The 21,428-nt window shown below is 37.1% G+C and overlaps 1 long non-coding RNA gene across 1 annotated transcript in view; it reads left to right on the top strand.

The window, feature by feature from the left end:
• Positions 1 to 81: 81 nt before the first annotated feature.
• The window catches only part of LOC102153297, a 38,567-nt gene continuing 17,220 nt past the window's right edge, over positions 82 to 21,428 (top strand). The window contains exons 1-3 of the long non-coding RNA XR_005366377.1: positions 82 to 191; positions 14,059 to 14,205; positions 17,441 to 17,571. This is a non-coding gene — a long non-coding RNA (uncharacterized LOC102153297). The remainder of the gene's footprint in view (positions 192 to 14,058; positions 14,206 to 17,440; positions 17,572 to 21,428) is intronic.

Raw genomic sequence — 21,428 nt, 5'->3', positions numbered from 1 at the left:
CAAAATGCATTCATTCATTTAACAAGTTCCTGAAAATAATGGAACAGTTGCTAAGCAATGGAGAAATTATACATTCTCAGGGATCCGTGCAGATTCTAAAAGCAAAAGTAGTTCTGGGAATTGGTATTAGTGTCTCTTGAACTCAACTAAATAAAACTAAGAAAGTGGCATGCATACCTAATAGTCAAGAGGTAAGATCTTTCATCCCTCTGATCCAGGATTTCAAAGTAATAATATAGATAGCAAATTTCCTATCAAACAGTAACCTGTGTCCATTTATGGATTACAAATAGCTGGCAAGTTTATAACACTTTTATTTTTAAAAAATTATGGTACAAAAGAATGTATTCTTTGAATTAGGAAGTAAAATTATCTTAGATATATTCATCATACTTTAATTGAATATTAAAGTTTATATCACATTTATATATGGAGTATTATCCATAATCCAACTCCTCCCCCAAATAGCCATTATTAATATTTTGGGATATGTTTGTCACTTTTACAGACATATGTAAAGTTACTACCTATTATTATTTAACATACTACACACACACTATCCACACCCAAATGCTTGTTCTAAATGCTACAGATATATCATTCTTTTCAAAATAATTTTTAAACATTTAATTGTTCCCAATTGATCACTAGTATAAATAACTCTTAATTATGCTGTACAAACATTTTCAAAAGTACATTTCCACTGCAAAAGTAATACATGGAGAGAAGTACCTCTGGAATGGCAATTAATACCCTGGGGATAGGACTCCCCAGCAAACTCTGAGTCAAATCAAAGATAAATGCTGAGACAGGAGATTGACAGGAGCTGCTAGATGGGTCAAATAATGATAATCTTAGGAGATGGGGCTTTGGGGTAGCTCCAAATCATTTTGCCCCCTCCAGTGGCTGCTAGCCTGCTGGCTTTACCAGCATCATTAATTGTGATACTGCTGGCCCTCAAGGTTATGAGGAGAGAGGGATGAGAACAGTGCTAGGTAAAACTCCACAAAACTGGCTGTTCTTAACAAGATTCAGCCATTTTGTTTAAACAGAACTTCACTGTATTGTTCCAAGTCTTTGGTTAATTTCCAGAATTCTCCAGAGAAATAGAACAATTGAATATATATAGACATATGTGAAGAGATTTATTATAGGAATTGATTCACATGATTATGGAGGCCTAGAAGTCCTACAATCTGCCATCTGCAAGAGGGAGAACCAGGAAAGATGGTGACATAATTGTCTGAGTATAAAGGCCTGAGACCAGGGAAGCCAATGGTTTAAGCACTAGTCCAAAGACCCAAGAGTTGAGGGGGCCAATGATGTAAATCCCAGTCTGAGTCTGAAGGCCAAAGAACCAGCAGCACCTGTATACAAAGGTAGGAGAAGACAGATGTCCTAGCTCAAGCAAAGAAAGCAAATTCACCTCTCCTACACCTTTTTATTTTATTCATCTCCTTAACAGATTGGATGATGCCCACCTTCATTAAGGATAGCAATCTTCTTTACTCAGTCTACTTTTTCAAATCCTAATCTCTTCCAGAAACACAATCATAGACACACTCAAAAATAATGTTTTACTTACCTCGTCTGCACATCCCTTAGTCCAGTCAAGTTAACATATAAAATTAACAATCATAGCTTAACATTCAAAAATCATATGAACAGAATAAAGGACAAAAACCCCATGATCAGATCAATAGAGACAGAAAATGCATTTGACAAAGTCTCACACCCTTTTATGATAAAAACCCTCAGAAAACTAAGAATGTAAGGGAACTTACTCAAGCTGATAATGGACATCTACAAATAACCACAGCTAACATCATTGTCAATAATGAAAGACTAAATGCTCTTCTACTAAGATCAGAAACAAGCCAAGGTAAGGTGCCTGGATGACTCAGTCAGTTAAGTGTCTGCCTTTGGCTCAGGTCATGAGCCCCTTGGTCATGGGATCAAGCCCACATCAGGCTCCCAGCTCATCAGGCAGCCTGCTTCTCCCTCTCCCTCTGCAGCTTTCCCTGCTTGTGCTCTCTTGAGTTCTCTCTCAAATAAAGAAATAAAATCCTTAAAAAAAGAAAACATTCAAATGACAACTTCAGTTTATATACAAAAAAAAAAAAAGAGAGAGAGAGCACCAAACAAGCCAAAAATGTCTATGTCAGCTCTTATCATTTCTATTCAATATTATATAATGACCTTTGAGCAATACAGGGGTTGTGGCATAGATCCCTGCACAGTTGAAAATCTAATTTTGACTCCCCCAAAACAACTACTAATAGTCTGTTGTTGACTGGAAACCTAAACAATAACATAAACAGTCAATTAACACATATTGTGTATATTATATGTGTTATATGTGTATATATATTATATATGTTATACGTGTACATGTGTTATATATACAATAAAGCTAGCTAGAGAAAAAATTATTAAGAAAATCATAAAGAAGAGAAAATACATTTATAATACTGTAGTCTATTTAACAAAAAAAAATCCACATATAAGTGGACCCATGCTGTTCTAACCCATGTTGTTCAAGGGTCAACTATAGTAGAGGTTCTACCTAGGGTAATTAGGCAAGAAAAGGAAACAAAATGGCTCCAGATTGAAAAGGAAGAAGTAAAACTCTCCTTCAAGAAGACATGATCCTGTAGATAGAAAATTCTAAGCAATCCATACCAAAAAAATCTATTAGAGCAAATAAACAAGTTCAGCAAAGTTGCATGATACAAGACCAATATACAAAAATCAACTGTCTTTACCTATACAAGCAATAAACACTGCAAAATTGAAATAATGAAAATAATGTCACTTCCAATAATATCAAAAAAGAAAATTTTTAGAAATAAATTTAACAAAAGTGTAAACTGAAAAGTATAAAACATTGGTAAAGTATGTTAAGAAGATATAAGTAAATGGAAAGAGACACCATGATCATGGACTAGAAAATTTAATATTGTTAAGATGGCAATACTCCCAAAAATGCTTTTCAGATTCATTGCAATTCCTATCAAAATCTCAGCTGGCATCTTTGCTGAAACTGACAACATTATCCTAAAATTCACAGGGAAACACAAGTGACACCAAATAGCTAACAGTTTTTTAAAAACTGAAGTTGGAGAACTCACACTTTCCTATTCCTAACTAGCTTACAATAATCAAGACAGTGTGATATTGTCATAAGGATACACATATAAATGAATGGAATAGAATTAAGAGTCCAGCATAAATGTTTATGATTTATGGTTATTTATGATTAATTGATTTTGACAAGGTTGTCCTAATAATTGAATGGGGGAAAGAACAGTATTTCAACAAATGGTATGAGAATACCTGGAAATACATACACCAATATAACAATGGATCACTTCTTCACACTATGTACAAAAATTAATTCAAAATAGGATGATAAGAGGGACGCCTGGGTGGCTCAGCAGTTGAGCATCTGCCTTTGGCTCAGGGCGTGATCCCAGAGTTCCGGGATCCAGTCCTGCATCGGGCTCCCCACAGGGAGCCTGCTTCTCCCTCTTCTGCTTGTGTCTCTGCCTCTCTGTGTCTCTCTTGAATAAATAAATAAATAAATAAATAAATAAATAAATAAATAAATAAATAAAATCTTAAAAAAAAAAAAAAGGATGATAGACCTAAGTATAAAACTTAAAATCTCAGGAGAAAATATACTAGCAGATCTTTGTAACCTTGTGTTAGGTCAAGTCTTTTAGATAGAACATCGACATCACAAGTAACAAAAGGAAAAAAACAGATAAACTGGACTAAACATGGAAATTAAAAACTTTACTCTTCAAAGGACATTATCAGAAAGTGAAAATATAACCCATATGATAGTAGAAAATATTTTCAAATCATATATCTGATAAGAGACCATATTTTTAAAAGATCTCATTTATTTGGGCACCCCGGGTGGCTCAGTGGTTTAGCGCCGCCTTCAGCCCAGGGCCTGATCCTGGAGACCTGGGATCGAGTCCCATGTCACACTCCCCTGCATGGAGCCTGCTTCTCCCTCTGCCTGTGTCTCTGCCGCTCCCTCTGTGTGTGTGTGTGTGTGTGTGTGTGTGTGTGTGTGTCGTGAATTAATAAATAAAATCTTTAAAAAAAAAGATTTCATTTATTTATTTGACAGAGAGAGAGCACAATTAGGGGTAGCGACAGGCAGAGAGAGAGGGAGGAGCAGACTCCCTGCTGGGAAGGCAGCCAGAGGTGGGGCTTGATACCAGGACCCTGAGATCATGAGCTGAGTCAAAGGCAGATGCTTAACCAACTGAGCCACCCAGAAGACCCTGCTCATGCTCTCTCTCTCAAATCAATAAATAAATAATCTTTATAAAAAAGTAATTCAAAAATGGGCAAAAAGATCTAAACAAGTGTTTTACCAAAGAAAATATACAAATGCTCAAAAAGTACATGAAAGATGCCCAACATCATTAGCTACCAGGGAAATGCAAATCAAAACCATAGTAAGGTACCACTTCACACCCACTAATATGGCTGTATCAAAAAAGCCAGATAATACCAAATGTTGGGAAGGATTTGGAGAAATTAGAATTCTCATATTCTTCTGATAGGAATGTAAAGTGGTACAGCCATTCTGGAAAATAGCCTGGAAGTTTGTCAAACATTAAACAGTTACCTTATCAACCAGCAATTTCACTCCTTAGTTACATATCCAAGATAAATAAAAACATGTCCACACAAAAAAAATGTACATCAATGTTCACAGCAGTGTTATACATTATAACCAAAAAGGAGAAACAACCCAAATAAATATACATCAACCTGATGAATAGATACATAAAATGTGGCATATCCATACAATGTAATATTATGCAGGCAAGACAAGGAATGAAATACTGACACATGCTACACCTGGATAAACCTTGAAAACAGGCTAAGCAACAGAATCCAGGCCACATGTTGTACGGTTCCATTTATATAAAATGTCCAGAAAAGGCAAATCCATAGAGACTGAAAATGTATTAAATGTCTGCAGCCAGGTGAAGTTTTAAGGCTGTAAACCTAAACCTACAAGGTGTAAAATACAGAATATGAGGTTTCTTTTTACTATGATGCAAATACTCTAAATTTAGATAATGGTGATGGTCTCTTTGAATATACTAAAACCTACTGAATTATAGAATTTCAAAGGCTGAGCTTATGATATGTCCATTATATTTCGACAAAGCTGTCATAAAGAAAAGTAACACATACACTGATTTTAAAAATCAGATTATAAGGAATTTTTTTCTAAATTGGTTTCTTGAGGCAAGGGAAACTAAAGCAAAAATAAGCTAAAGGGATTACATCAAAATAAAATCTGCACAGTGAAGGAAACAAAACTAAAAGACAACTTATAGAAAGGGAGGAGATATTTGCAAATGACATATCCAATAAAGGGTTAGTACTCAAAATATAGAAAAAGCTTATACAACTCAACACCCAAAAAACAAACAATCCAATTTAAAAATGAGCAGCAGACATGAACAGACATGTCTCCAAAGAAGACATCCAGATAGCCAACAGACACATGAAAAGATGCTTGGCATCACACATCATCAGGGAAATGCAAATCAAAACCACAATGACAATGACCTATCACCTTACACCTGTCAGAATGGGTAAAATCAAAAACACAAGATACAGGTGCTGGTAAGGATATGGAGAAAAAGGAACACTCCTGCATTGTTGGTGGGAAAGCCAACTTGTGCAGCCACTCTGGAAAACAGTATGGAGGTATGAAAGTTCAAAAGAGAACCATCCTGGGGGATTCCTGGGTGACTCAGTGGTTTAGCGCCTGCCTTTGGCCTAGGGTGTGATCCTAAAGTCCTGGGATCAAGTTCCGCATCAGGCTTCCTGCGTGGAGCCTGCTTCTCCCTCTGCCTCTCTCTCTCTCCCTGTGTCTCTCATGAATAAATAAATAAAATCTTTTTAAAAAAGCAAAAAAAGAGAGAAGCATCCTACAATCCAGCAATCACATGACTGGGTATTTACCCAAAAAATACAAAAACACTAATTCAAAGGGATACATGCACCTTGATGTTTAGTGCATTATTATTTATAATAACCAAGATATGGAAGTAGCCCAAGCATTCATCGATAGACAAAGATATGTTGTATAAAATATAGTAAAAATAACATATAATTATATATTATATTATATTTATAATTATATAACATAATTAATAATATATATTATATAACAGAATATTATTCAGCCATAAAAATAATGGTATCTTGCCATTTGCAAAGACATGGATGGAGCTAGAGAATATAACACTAAGCAAAATAAATCAGTCAGTATGAAATCATACTATATGATTTCATTCATATGTGGAATTTAAGAAATAAAGCAAATGAGCAAAAAGAATAAGAAGAGAGAGATAAACCAAGATAGAGACTTTTTTTAGAGACTTAATTATAGAGAACAAACTGATGGTTAGCAGAGAAGCGGGTGGGGCAATGAGTGAAATAGATGATGGAGATTAAGGGGTTCACTTATCATGACAAGTGATATAAGAATTGCTGAATCACTATATTGTACACATGAAACTAATATAACACTGCATGTTAACTAACTGGAGTTAAATAAAAACTTTTAAAAATCAGAGTATATAAAAAATATATAATGGATTTCCCTATATCACTTCAAACTTGTATTGCCCATCCCCTTTCTCAGAGGGACATTCACCACTTTTTTGGTGTGTCATTCAATACATATTTTCTGCATTACCAAATATAAATAATGGCATGGATATATTTCTATGTTCTTGTTATAAATTTCTAAAAGAAAAATTGTTAGATGAACATAATTGCACATTTTAATTTATCTACATACCTATTTATCATTAATATATAACTAAATTACCTTACAGAAATACTGTATTAACTTCCCTTAATTTTAGCTGTGTTGAGAAATCATACTTCCTTATACCTTCTATAGTTTTTTTCTATGGTTTTTTATTTATATATTCATGATAGACACAGAGAGAAAGAGAGGGGCAGAAACACAGGCAGAGGGAGAAGCAGGCTCCATGCAGGGAGCCCGATGTGGGACTGGATCCCGGGACTCGCGGATCATGCCCTGGACTGAAGGCAGCCACTAAATCGCTGAGCAACCCAGGGACCCTACCTTTTATAGTTCTATCATTCATTTTAATCTTTGGCAGTCTTGTATGTGAAATACTTACATCTTTTAATTTGCATTACTTTATACAACGTTAGGAATTTCATTTTTTTCATACACAGTGTAATTTTACTTGTTTCATAGTTTCAATTTTTTATTTAAATTCCAGTTAGCTAACATATACTGTAATATCGGTTTTAGGAGTATAATTTAGTGATTCATTGCTTACATGTAACACCCAGGATTCATCATAACAAGTGCCCTCCTTAATATCGGTCACCCACTTAGCCCATCCTCCACCTACCTCCTTCCATCAACCCTCATTTTCTTCTCTATAGTTATGAGTCTGTTTTATGGTTTGCCTCTTTTTTCTCCTATGTTCATCCATTTCATTTCTTAAATTTCCCATATGAGTGCAACATTTCCTGTTCATGTTCTTTGCCCATTTTTCTTTTGGGGTGATTGTTGCTTTTATATTGATTGATTATTCCATTATTCCATTCCATTATTGTTACTATTTTTAAAATACAGAATGCAAAGGATAATAAATTTCCGTGTACTTACCACTCAGAGAAACAAACGCTAATATTTTTATCATATTTCCTCATATTTCTTAAAGAAAACTAAGAATAAAGGTGATGTCTCCTCTGTTCTCCACCATACTACATTCTTATCTCCTCTCCTTGGAGGTGACCTCTATCATAAATTTAAAATATATCTACACCATTGCATACTTTTAACTATGTATACATGCTTTAGTTAGCAAAATATATTATTTCCACATAAAATATATTATATTAGGGACCCCTGGGTGGCTCAGTAGTTGAGCATCTGCCTTCAGCCCAGGGCGTGATCCCGGGGTCCTGCGATGGAGTCCGGCATCGGGCTCCCTGCAGGGAGGCTGTTTCTCCCTCTGCCTATGTCTCTGCCTCTCTCTGTGTGTCTCTCATGAATAAGTGAATAAAATCTTTATTAAAAAAATATTGTACTATACATAGCATTGGCAATTTGCTTTTTAACCCAATACTGTTTTCAAAAGATCTACCTTTGTTGATCACACTGATCTTTTTTAAACTATATCTATTACTATAGATGTTTTTTACTGCATAATAGTATCTCATTTTATGAATATAAAACGGTTAATTTCTCCTTTCCTTTACTGAAGGACAACTGGATTATTATGAGATTTTTTTTTTTTTTTCCTGAAACAACCCTGTAATGAACCGATCTTCATTTAGGTTTCTTGGAACTTATGCACAAGAATTATGTGGTATTACATTCTCAGAATGAAACAGCTGGTTTATAGGCTTTACTTCTCTTTAATTTTAGTAGCTATTGCCAAATTGCTTGTACTAATTCACACTCTCATTTGTACAAGCAAAGCCCTCACCTCATTGTGCTCTGGTATATGTCTGGAGGAGGATGGGAGATTATAGAGTCCTATCTCTTTGCATCTGATTCCCCCCACCCCGGCATTATCTGACTTTTTAAGCATCTCATTATTGTTTTAGTTCATTTTCTTCTGGTTATTACTAAGACTGGAGGTCTCTTCATATATTTACCAGTTAATTTTATTAATTTTAAAACGTAACTCCCATTTTAAAACATTTGCTTTATTACTTGGCACCATTGTAAATGAGCCAGATGCATGGATCTAACTATAAAAAAGCATTTTTTAATATGCATATGAGGCAGTCTGACGTTATAAACCAAGAGTGAGAGTTTTGGGACATCTGGCCTTTTGAAACAGTAATAACTCATAAAAAAATAAAGAACCAAAGTTTCTGATTAAAAAGATAATTTAGGAAATTAATTTTAAAAGAGAGTGGCTAAGACTTTTGGCTCCTTTTTGATTGAGACAATTTTTTTTAATCAAAGATATCAGTCTATTCGATTCTGAAAATGTCATTCCACAGTACATTTTCCCTTGAAAATGCCTGAATTATTCAGAATTGGGTAGCACTGGTAGGAGTGGCGTGGGTGTAGTCAGGGATTCATAGTCTACAGTCCAGGAGACAGAAGCAGGACTGGGTGTGCCCCAGGCCCTCACCTCTCCAGAACAGAGAGACAGGAAAAGAGTTTTCAGATAAAATCTCTCAGACCCCAACTTCAGCTTGGAAAGCAATTCCTTAATTTGAACACTGGACGGAATTCTGCCCAAGGCCATTTACCTAGCCTTCAGAGAAGATCTTTAATTTCAATCAATTTCAAATAAATGGGATAATAAATTAGGGGGACTCAACACATAGCCCAGGATGCTAGTCATGTCTTATCAGTTGTGACTAAGTCATGATTTATTAGAATTTTTCATAACAATATTAAATTGATGGATTATAACAATTATAAAGCAGCGATCAGAAAACATAGCAGTGTGCTTTTAAGAGAATCTTTGAAGGATTCTTTGGGAGTTAACATGTTTCTGGGGTAAATCTTAGCCAATGACTGGCTATTCTAAGAGGATGAAAGTTCAGCTCCTCTGAAGGGGGAAGACTCTCCTCCTGATCCCTTTGGGGGATTGGGCAAGGTTGGAAATTAATCTGGAACTGCTCTCTTGTTTGACAAGAGGGACAAGATAGAGGTCAGTGAGGAAAGGAGGGTCTGATCACAGAAAAAATCATAGACCACACGGATAATCCTTTAGATTATATTCAAAATGTGATAGAAATCCACTAAAAGGTTTTAAGGAAGGGAGTGGTATGATTTGTGTTTTGGAATGCTTTCAGACACCTGGGTGGAAAGTGGTTTGTAGCTAGTGACTTGGAAGCAGAGGGCCCAATAAGAGCTTACCCGTGGTGACGTTACCTGTCTTGAGATGGATACTTTTGAATACATGAGCCTAACAGTAAGATCCTACAAGCAGGCCATAACACAAAGAGCATTGCTATGGGGGTGGAGGTGGGGTTTAAGGAAAGTAAGTTGCCAGATAAAATATAGGATGCCCAGTTAAGTTTGAATTTCAGATGCACAGCAAATAGTCCTTTGGTCTAAGTAGGCCCCAAATATTACATAGAGAAAAATGGTATGGAAGATCCTTATATTAAAAAATCATTCATTGGGGGATCCCTGGGTGGCACAGCGGTTTGGCGCCTGCCTTTGGCCCAGGGCGCGATCCTGGAGACCTGGGATCGAGTCCCACGTCGGGCTCCCGGTGCATGGAGCCTGCTTATTCTCCCTCTGCCTATGTCTCTGCCTCTCTCTCTCTCTCTCTCTGTATGACTATCATAAATCAATAAAAAAAAATCATTCATTGGTTATCTGAAATTCAAATTTCTATGGGCATCTTGGTGTTGTTGCTGCTATTTTCCATCAGGAGCCCTACTGAGGGCTTCTAAATGAAGAAGCTGAGTTAGCCAACAGGAGAAGAGTTGCAATCTGCACAAGTCTCTTAAATCTCAGTTTTGTTTGTGATTTTGGTCTGGGTCTGTAGGAGAAAGTCAAAATGAAAGCATCCTTGTCACTAAATGCAGAATTTATAATTATGTACATGCTGTGCTCATGTGCTAATAAGTGTATAGGACTTAGGCCACTAAATGAAAAAAAAAAATCTCTGATGATCCAGATTCTGTGTCATCAAATATATCTCTACCTTGACTTTCTGCCCAACAGAGAGGTTTTTTTTTTTTCATGTTTTCCTTCTCCTACAAAACTGTAGTAAGCTGGAAAAAAATAAGGGGGAGTAGTCCTTTAAAGGCACCTTGTACACATTTGTAATTCAGGAGAATGTTGAGTCACACACTGCCTGTGTGTGACTGTCAGTCAGTGTGCATGCACCTCAAATTGTGTCCAAGAATGCCCAAGGGTCCTGAGAACAATTTCTGACCCTGCCACAGCCTACCCTATGCCTCTTCTCAGGTATAATTACAGATCTTGAGCTCTGAAGTCTGCTAGACTTGGCTCTGAATCCCATTTTGGCCACTGAGAATCTATGTGAACATAAACAAATTTAGCTTAGTTTTCTTGCCTCGAGAAAAAAAAAAAAACAGAGATACCACATATGGGGATCAGATGAGAAATTAATTTCATGAGAAAGCACTTATCAAAGTGTTAAATTCATAGTAATGTCTCAAAAATGCCAATTACCGTAGTTATTATTCGCCATTAGAGTTCACAATATGAACTGACCTTCACTGCCACATTCCTTGAAGTTCTAAATATTGACATATGTGCCTTAGGGGACATATCCCAGAAGCAGAACCAATAACAAGCATTTTGTGAAAGTTATTTTGCAGTAAATGTTCTCAAGGAAAGTGGGAGAGGGCAAGTGGGAACTGGGAAGGAAAGAGATCACGCTGGGGTGTGAAAGGAAGCAAAATCCAGTGGAGGGTGGCTTTGGCTCAGTCTCACATGGGAGCTCAAAGATGGGATGTCACACCTCAGTCCTGGCCCTCTTGGGGGACAAGGAGGCGGTACAGCCATGGCCACTGGTTATGGAATGTCCCTAGGCAATGTGTTCAAAGGGCCCTGATGGGAAAGTGAGTTAAGACAGCAAGAGGGCAGCACTTCCACTAAGAAATGGAGGTGGTGGATGTTTATAGTGAAATGCACTGGGAACTAGTGAGCATAAAAAAGGGAAGCAGATCTAAAGGGACACAGAAATGCAGATAGATTGAAGCAAAAATCCTATGTAAGAGAAAAATATTTATTTCACTCATTTACTATGGTATACCACTAAAAAATGATAAAGAGGCCAGGTATTTTCTGAGATGGTAAGCAGTGGAGAATTATTTTAAACTGTGCTTAATAAACAACAGGTATTACAATCCAACTATTAATATAAACATCTTTAGTGTTGGGCTCTGGGTGAGTTCAGGATGGTTGGCTCCTTTACCTCAACTACTAACAAATATTACATAAAAACCATCTTGTTATGGAAATCCCCAAAATGATTACTTCAATAAGAGAAAATTATACACATTGATAGAATAGACAAAGAATATGAATAAGCAATTTAAAAAGAAAAAGTGAAAATGGACATTAAACATAAAAACATTACTGAAACTCACTAGTAACCAAAGAAATTTAACTTAAGACCATAAATTACTAGTTTTCACCTCTCAGAATTAGTAGTGATTTTTAAATTAATAATACTTGAAATTGCCAGCAATGTAGAGAAAATGAGTACCTTCATATAATGTTATTGTGAAAAGAAGCTGGTATAACTTTCCTAGAAGACAATTTAACAATATTTATCAAAATACACAAAAATGCAGGCCTTTTGACAAAGCATTAAACTTTAAGCAATTTTTACTTAGGAAATAATTAATAAGTGTAAAAAAATTGATGTCAATAACATTTACTATGATGTAACATATAATAGCTAAAAATTGGAAATACTACACATTTACCAAAGGAGGGTTCAATTAAATGGATAGGAGTATATAAAGTGCCACAACTAACTATGGAGCCATTTTTAAATGTTGTGAAATAGATTTATCAACAGAGGAAGTTTTTAATCAAATATTATTAACCCAAAGAAAAACAGAATTTAAAACACAGTGTGGTCCAATCTAAGCACACAAACAAATCTGAGATGATGTATATCAAAATGTTAATACTAGTTATCTTTAGGTATTGAGGGTAAGTGACTTTTATTTCTTCTTTCCGCTTATCTTTATTTTTCTACAGTAAACATGTATTGCTTGAGTAATTAAACAATGTTATAAAATAACAAGGTATCACCTTTCTGTACTTAGTTGAAATTGAAGTACTCTCAGAGACTGGGTAGCAATACATATTTTTCCATTGTGTTAATTTCCCGTTCCATTAAGCATATGTAATGAACAGTCTGCCTTGACTCCCACTGGCTGGAGAAGATCCAAATGCTACACAACAAACAAGGAAATGGAAACCATTCATCCTCAGCAAACCATGGCCTTGGGACTGAATCCATAAGGTTTCACGTTTAGAAAAAAGGATTTCAGTCATGCTAAGGATTTATGTGAGCTAAAGTTGTCCCTGGAAAGACATCCCTTCCTAGAAAGCAGCTGGTTCCTCACTGAATTCAGAATGGTGTCACCAACTTCACAATTGGGAAAAGCTAGGAAAATGCCCTTATGTGGTAGATGCTCAAGAAATGTTTGGACTGCAACTTAATAACCCTCATTTTAGGAGTGACAGAACCAAATCTGAAAAGCTAGGATGATAAAATATTTTGTATGCAACTGCAACACTAGGAAGGTGTTAAGTAGTCATAGTAATGGTTTGCTTTTTTGAAAATTCAAAAATTATAAGGTAATTTTGACCGACAAACTCCTGTCCATTGTACTCCTGCCCAACTCACTGTTGCTTATTTCAAACAACAGAAAAATCAACAATATCTTGGTGCTTTAGAAAAGCTGGAGCCTGAGAAGCAGAAGAAGAAACAAGACCATGGAAATCTTGAACAACTATAAGCATAACCCAGTGGCAGAATGTGAATGGATCCATGTGATCACCTCCTTGTCCAAAGCACACATCTTCTCATCCCCACCCATAGAGATAGGACACTTACCCATATGAGAATCTTCTCTATTAATTTTCTCTTTTTTAAAAAAGGTGACCCTTCATCAATTCCCTGGCCAGGCTCTTTATAAATTTTATATCTAGAATGAATTGAAGCTGTATTTGATCAAATGTTCTAAGCAGTAGATTTCAAGAACAATTTCATCTCCAACCTATGTGTAAATTCATAAATTTCTTTGAAAAAATGTTTTGTTTACCTAGCAAACCAGAATGAAACCCATCAGAGAAAATCTGTATTCCTCCATAGTGGCTTAACTAATAAATTCCATCAGAGAAATATTTCTGCCAATGATGCACTGCATTTTAGCTCCCCTTTTCCATTCCAATAACCTGCAGGAGTGAAACATTCTATTAGCATGTTGTCTATAGGTGGGTGGCTAAGAATGAATTTTGAGATTTTAGTGATTCATTTCCAGATGGAAAAACAAACAGAGGTACACTGTATCACCACCTGCGATACAATCCAACTGTGACCCTGTGCTGGAAATCTAGGCTGGAAGCTTGAAGCGACAATTGGGACACATACGCAGAATTAAATAATGGGATGTTCTATCTCCTAAAATGTGAGTAAGGAAATGTAGATGACTCAGGGACCCACCACCAAACCATTACATGAGAAAATACTTGGAAGTACGTCCAAAAATGTAGAGGATTTTTTTAAAAGTGCATGGATACTAGGTAACATAGTCATAGAAATGAACACTAGTCACTGGAGGAAAACTTAATCCATGGCGGTGCCATAGTGTCCTCCTTTCTTTTCCACCACCTCTTCTTCCCTTACATGCTTCAAGATGCCTGAGGGAGTATGAGAAGGAGTCAGAGGAGCCCAGGGAAGGAAGCATGCAGACATGCTTTGGAGGCAGAGACAAGCACACATCTGCCCCCTCCAACCTCGCTCATGCTTGTCCTCGATCCACCACTGCCACTGCATCCAGTTCCTGAATTTGGTTCTCACATTCTCCTGTCTAAAGGCATTTTTTCTTTAGGGAATCACAGGCATTTGTAAAGTCTGAATATCTGCAATGAATGTTTTACCCTCCAGGGCGGGGTTGGGTTCTCCTGCTTTTAATAGGGTTCTAAGTTAAGGTCTAACATTCCCTAATACATCCTGTTAGCACACTAAACAGTATCCTGGAATTTGGAAAACTCAGTAAACAGCAATCCCTTTAAATTAAAACAGTCCCTAACCTCTCAATGATTGTGCATCAGCCCTCCTCACCTGGTATGATCAGAAGTCAACCGGGTTGTCTGTACTGAGGCCCTAAATCACTCACTCCAAGTCAGTTCCCTCACAACTCTCTAGAGACAAGTGCAGAGGCTACTCTCACTGTATTCCCACCGGGAAGCCCAGTACAGCCGTTGCTCAGGTGAGCCCTCTGCGATAGAGGAGTTCAACTAACACTACAATTCTCCCAAAAAACCTCCCTCTCTGCCACATACCGCAGAGTCACTGCCCCACGTGCTATTTATTTTATTTATGTTGCCATCCAGAAACTTCAGCTCCCTGGAGAAAGGGAACAGAGTCTATATAGACAGTGGTGGGCCTTTTTTTTTTTTTTTTTCTGATTATCATATAATTAGTCCTCTTGTTCTGGGAAGAACTCTTATTTTTTGCTAGAAGTATTTGGCTTATTTCAAGTTCCTTGTATCCAGGATTTGTTTTTTCAATGATAGAGACAAATGAATGCCACATTTAAGAAACAGATTAATTAAGGAAACAATTCATTCATACATGTCAATTTGGGGGACCGCAGAAAAATGTGATGGCACTAACTAGCAATATAAGATTATGATTCCTTACACTGCATTAGTCTTAACACATTTTGTTAGAGTTATACATAAATATTGCAGATTTTCTGTGCTTTTATAAATGGTAGTGTATTTTTCTAAATCTTCAGTTGTCCACTTAGTATATATACAATTCATTTTTTAAAAACTGACCTTGTATTCTGTAAACTTTTTTTTGAGATTTTATTTATTCATTAGAAATACAGAGAGAGAGGCAGAGACATAGGCAGAGGGAGAAGCAGGCTCCCTGTGGGAAGCCCAATGCGGGACTTGATCCCAGGCCCCAGTATTATGCCCTGAACTGCAGGCAGACCTGCTGAGCCACACAGGCATCCCGTATTCTGTAAACTTAAGAAATTCACAAATTAGTTCTAAGAGTGTTTTATAGATTCCTTAGGATTATATATGTATATGTGTGTGTGTGTACGTGTATGTATATATACATACCCCACCAGATGATGTCATATTTTAAATTTTAGATAAATAAATTTATTAAATTATTAATGGTAATACTTTTATTATTTTTAATACTATTTTAATAATATTTTATTTACCAGATATTTACCATTTCTGTTCCTATCCTCTCATTTCTGAAGTTCTAAGCCTCCCTCTGGTCTCAATGTTCTTATATGCTTTTTATAGAGCAAAGGTGCTGGCAACAAATTCGTTCATTTTTCCTCCATATTATAATGCCTTTACTTTGGATTTATTCCTTATGGATATTTTTATTATTTTGAGAATACTAGGCCTACAGTTCTACTCTTTCAATATTTTAAAGAAATTGTCCCACTGTCTTCTTGCCTCTGCAGCTTCTCATGAGAAATATACAGTCAGTCAAATGGCTGTTTTAATTGTGATGGAGTACAACTAGTGTTTTTGTCTTACATCTACCTGTGCTTTGGGTATCACATCTAAGATGGCTTTGCCTACCCTAAAACCAACAAAGATTTACTCTTACATTTCCTTCTAATTGTTTTATCATTTTAGCATCTGCTTTTAGGTCCACAATCCATTTTGAGTTTATTTTATAGAGGCTGTGATGAAGGGGTCCAACTTAGTTCTTCTGTCTTAGGATATTCAGGTGTTCCAGAGCTATTTGTCGAACAGACTATTCTCTCCCCACTGAAATCTCTAGAGGCTCTTGTCAAAAATCAACTGACCATGAATGTGGAGGCACAGCAAACTTTTAATAATGACACTCTAAGTTTACCTCCCTAGGCAATGAAACTAGAAGTGGCATAGGCCATGGGAAGAAAAAAATTAATTGTACACGTTTGTATCATTTTAAATGTTTACAATGATCTTAAAGGACTTTACAATTTAAAATTTTAGGTTTTACAAATACCACATTTGATGCACCTTTTCTGATGAATAAAACCTATTTCCCAAATAGATATTGTGCCTCAGAGAGGTACATTTTCTAAGGAGAATTTTCTATGATGCTTTAAAAATATTTTAAGATTAGTTTTATATATTCAAATCTGGAGACGCCTGGGTGGCTCAATCGTTGAGCATCTGCCTTCCCTCAGGGCATGACCCCGGGGTCCTGGGATCGAGTCCCACATTGGGCTTCCCACAGGGAATCTGCTTCTCCCTCTGCCTATGTCTCTGCCTCTCTCTCTCTCTCTCTGTCTCCCATGAATAAATATTTTTTTTATTTTTTTTTAAATATTTTTTTAAAAAAGAAATATACCCACAAAAAATGTACCAAGGTATCTAAGAGACATGTACTCCAAAATACCAACAATGTGCTACTCCTTGCACACACTGTGAGAAAATTTCTTTCCACTGCACATTGGTTCTTGTTGTTTCTTCTATCCAACTCAGGGAACTCTTTCTTATCCATCAAATCCTTCTATTTGAGAAGTCTATGCCACTGTTTTAAGCCAGGCCTCCTAGATATATGCTATCATAGAAACAGGCCTCTTGCATTCAGAGACTGTATATTAGTATGAATTCACAGAATGAACAATGTAGTTATGTGAATACTGTCCATGTCTCTCTTCACAGTCACACTCCCAGGTGCAAAGAAAGGGAAACATACCCATCTGTGCCCTTCCCATCTCTGCATCTCTAGCACAAGCACCCAGATCGCCAGAGGTGCCAGATGCATTCTTGTTAAGTGGATGGATGGCCGCAAGGTACTTCCTTTCTCATATACCCTTTACTAAATTTACTAAATTTCTCACCAACCAATGTCAAACTTTAGGTAATAAAGGAAGAAAAAAAGACAGGTAAAGTATTTATTTTATGTTCTCAGGGTCTCTTGACGATGCTTACGTCTCAGTGAACATCAGTTGCTATGCCCTGACCCTCCACACCTTAAACCCTTTCAGTATCCATTATTGAAAGATCTGTCTAGATTCTCCAAGTCATCACTGAATGGATGGAATGAAATATTCCAGAGATCTAAAGGAAAATTTAGGATATATCTTCCTTTTTGTCATTGGGCTCTTTTGATATGCTAATTTGTTGTGTGCCAAGTCAGAGGTTTTGTTTTAGACTGACCACTAAAGATCCAAATGAGGATCCAAGCTCTGTATCCCATTAATTCAAGATTCACAATGAGTCAATTTTACGTAGTATATGGACTCTGTTAACTAATATCTCAAGTTCAGATAGATTAAAATCTAGGAGAGTAGAGATAATGGATACACTCTTCTCAGGGGAATTCTGCTTCCTGTGTCTGCCAACTAATAAAACCCATCCACCAATAAATTTTACATTTTATTGACAAGAGATTTCCAGTTCTAAGCAGGGGGAAAACATCTGGAATATTGAGAGAGACTGTGTAAAAAAGTATAGGTTGAGGAATATTTAGTTATAGACTCAGGGTCACCCTGAGAATGATTCCTCCAGCACTATATTTAACATTATGTGTTTGTTGTTTTAGAATTGACAAGAGTCTCAGAAAGGTTCCAGTCTAATGCTTTTATTCTATAGATGAGAAAACCTGAATGTAGCTATAACTCAATCTCTGAGACACTCCATAAAACAGTGTCTTTTCAAAGAGTGTTCTTGGAGCCTAAGTTTTATGAGATGTTAATATTTGTTTCATGAAAGGGGAATAAAGAATGTCATTGAACTTGGGAAGTGTTGACTTAAGCAAAATATCTACTATAGGGATTCGCAGAGCCTTTAATTTGTTAGAAGATGAGGAAAGCCCCCAAAGGGAGAATACAATAAGCAGTTTCACCAAACCATTTTCATGACTCTTTGTCAGGATAGTGACTCGTAGAGAAGCAATGGGCAACACGTGCTGCTGTGGCCCATATTTCAAGGGATTGCCTTGGGAGAGCTGGAAATTGGCCCAGGGAAAGACAGTCAAATTAATTGAGCCTCTGAACAGACTGGCCAGGAAAACAAGGTATAAGCTAAGAGAAAATTTCACAAGGAGAGTCCCAACAGCCGAACAGAGAAACCCAACCATTTTGGCGAGAACACCTGGTAATGAGACCACCGCTCTTTGGTTCATGGAGGCGCGCTGTGCCCTGGGGTCAGGTAGACAGTTTTCCCATGTAGGGACGTACACCACCTGCTCTGTTATCTTCCTAAAAGACTCAGGATGGGACCAAATACAGAGGTGGGTAATAACTGGACTCCTCCTTAATGTCTGTTCACATGGGAAGTAAAATGGAGATCAGGAGTGTCTGAGGTAATTGCATTCTACCTAAATCAATTCTGGCTTTGGTTACAATTGGATAATCCTGCCTTAAATTGTTGTCTAATGTATCTGTGGGCTGTTAAACAGCAAGTGCCTTTCATTTCACAGGAAGTGGTTTTTGACTGTATAAAACAATATTTGGGGGAGTTTGTATTTCTCGTTATGCTTGTGAAGTGCTTTGGGACAGAGGTCAGTATAAAATCCAGATTTATTACTACTATTAGTAAAAATGTTATGAAGCCATTAATCCTGCCTTTGATATTGATAGCTGAAAAAAGCTGATTCTCCTACATGGAATGGGAGCTGAGCTTCAAATTATAAACATCCATCTTCTTCGTGGGCGCCAGCTCCCAGCTGCCGGTAGACAGGGGCTGGGTGGCGGTTTTAGCAACAGAGTTCTCGGGCATGGGCTTTCTGCAGTTGAAAGCCAAACCTTCCTACTTAGGTAGAGCTTTGGAATACATGTGCAGAAAGAGTATCAGAATGTGCCCGTTTGTCTCAAACTATCAGAAGCAGTTTTGTTCAGGTGCCTGGTTTTGTCTATTGTTGTTTTTGGTCCTTGTTTATTTATTTGTCCTTATGAACATGATTCTAATGAAATTGGGTATAGGTTTTTAACGCAATCCAGAGTAGAGGGACAAGGAATGATTTTTCTGGACCACTGGAAATTAGATTTTAAAAATTCTGTTCCTCTGATCTTTCAAGTCCCAGCCAGCCATCAACCATACACTCACACACTGGCTTTTTTTTTTTTTTATGCATTCCTCCCCTTATGTTCTTACCCTTTCCCCATGATCAAGTGAATATTTTGCACTGAAACATGTGCCACTGAGGAAAAATGGAGAAAGATATGCCTTGCACCAAGGTCGATTTCTAGCAGCCTTTAATTATTTAATTTGTTAAGCTTGCTGATTTTGGTTACAGGAATAGAAGCATTGTTTCAGTAAATATCAGCAAACAAACACCTTCTGTACAGCTGGTTACCAATTTCCAGCAGTATTCAGGGTCAGGAATATTCAGACGAGGAACATCAACTTGGCAGAGGCATTACAGTAAAACTAAATGAAATGCAAAGGAGGGGGACCCTCAGTCCATGAAGTCTTAATAGTTCTTCACAAGAGTTATTAAGACTGAAAAACACATGTTTCCCTCAAGATCCGCTTTGCATTAGCCATCTTAACAAAATCACTGCCAAAATGAAATCTGGCATTGTCGTAAAGCAGAGAAAGTGTAATGAGGCTGGAGGAGTGTTCAGGAAGAGTTGTGTCTGATACCGGAGAAACCAGAACTTGTTAAGTGTGGCCAAGAAGATCACAATGATGAAATGGAGAATGCCAATAATTGGGAGCAGTCGGTTCCTGAAAAGATAGAAGAGAGAGAATCCAGAGTACTGTGGAGTTGAGAGGAGGAAGACAGAGAGGCTTGCTGAGAGGGCCACAGGAATTCCTCTCCCATGTCTTCTGCCTCCTCTTCAACAGATAATCTGCTCTGATGAAGGACAGAGAAGGAAATTTAGACCTCTTCTGCAGATACAGGAACAGAATGAGCCAAAAGAAGTCCACACCGAAGGCCTGGCTGAAGCTGAGGCCATGAACATACAATGGAACCAACCTGCCAGATGGCATAATTTTCTCCAGCAGTCCTTAGCCAACCAGGTACGCTGGTTACCAATTTCCAGCAGTATTCAGGGTCAGGAATGTTCAGACAAGGAACATCAACTTGGCAGAGGCATTACAGTGAAACTAAATGAAATGCAAAGGAGGGGAACCCTTAGCTGCCTTGAACTTGAGGGTCTGCCTCACCCCACCCTGAGAGGGAGGCAAAACCTCATAGATTTTTCTCCCTGTTCTGCAGCTATACCTCCTTCCTGGCTGGGATATAAGGGGAAAAAATGACTACAGCTTAGCACATAGTAAGCACTCAAAAAATGATGACTGAACGATTAACGAGCCTGGGATGGCCTTTTTTAAAAAGCAGCAGTGGGAACACAGATTTGTTTTATTTATTATTTAGTCTGAACAAAGGATTGTTTGTACAGCTGCATTTTACCTTTGCTATAATGCTTCCCTAAATAATCAAGCTTCGCCTCTTCTACTGGTAAAAATAAAAGGAAGAAAGACTAGAAGAACCCAAGGAAGGAAACAGGAAGGGGAATAGAAGGGGGAAAAGAAAGAGAGGAAAATAAAAGAAAGACCATTTCCATATGTTTTAAAATACACCTAAGTAAGTGACTAATAAAATGGTTAAATGAATTCCTAAGTATTTCCAAGAACGCAAACTGTCACCATTTATTATGGGTTTAAATTCATTTTAAAGTCCTATAAAGCTCTTCCT

This window comes from Canis lupus, chromosome 11 (genome assembly GCF_011100685.1).
Source record: "Canis lupus familiaris isolate Mischka breed German Shepherd chromosome 11, alternate assembly UU_Cfam_GSD_1.0, whole genome shotgun sequence".
Taxonomy (NCBI): domain Eukaryota; kingdom Metazoa; phylum Chordata; class Mammalia; order Carnivora; family Canidae; genus Canis; species Canis lupus.
This window is presented reverse-complemented; position numbering and strand designations above follow the sequence as displayed.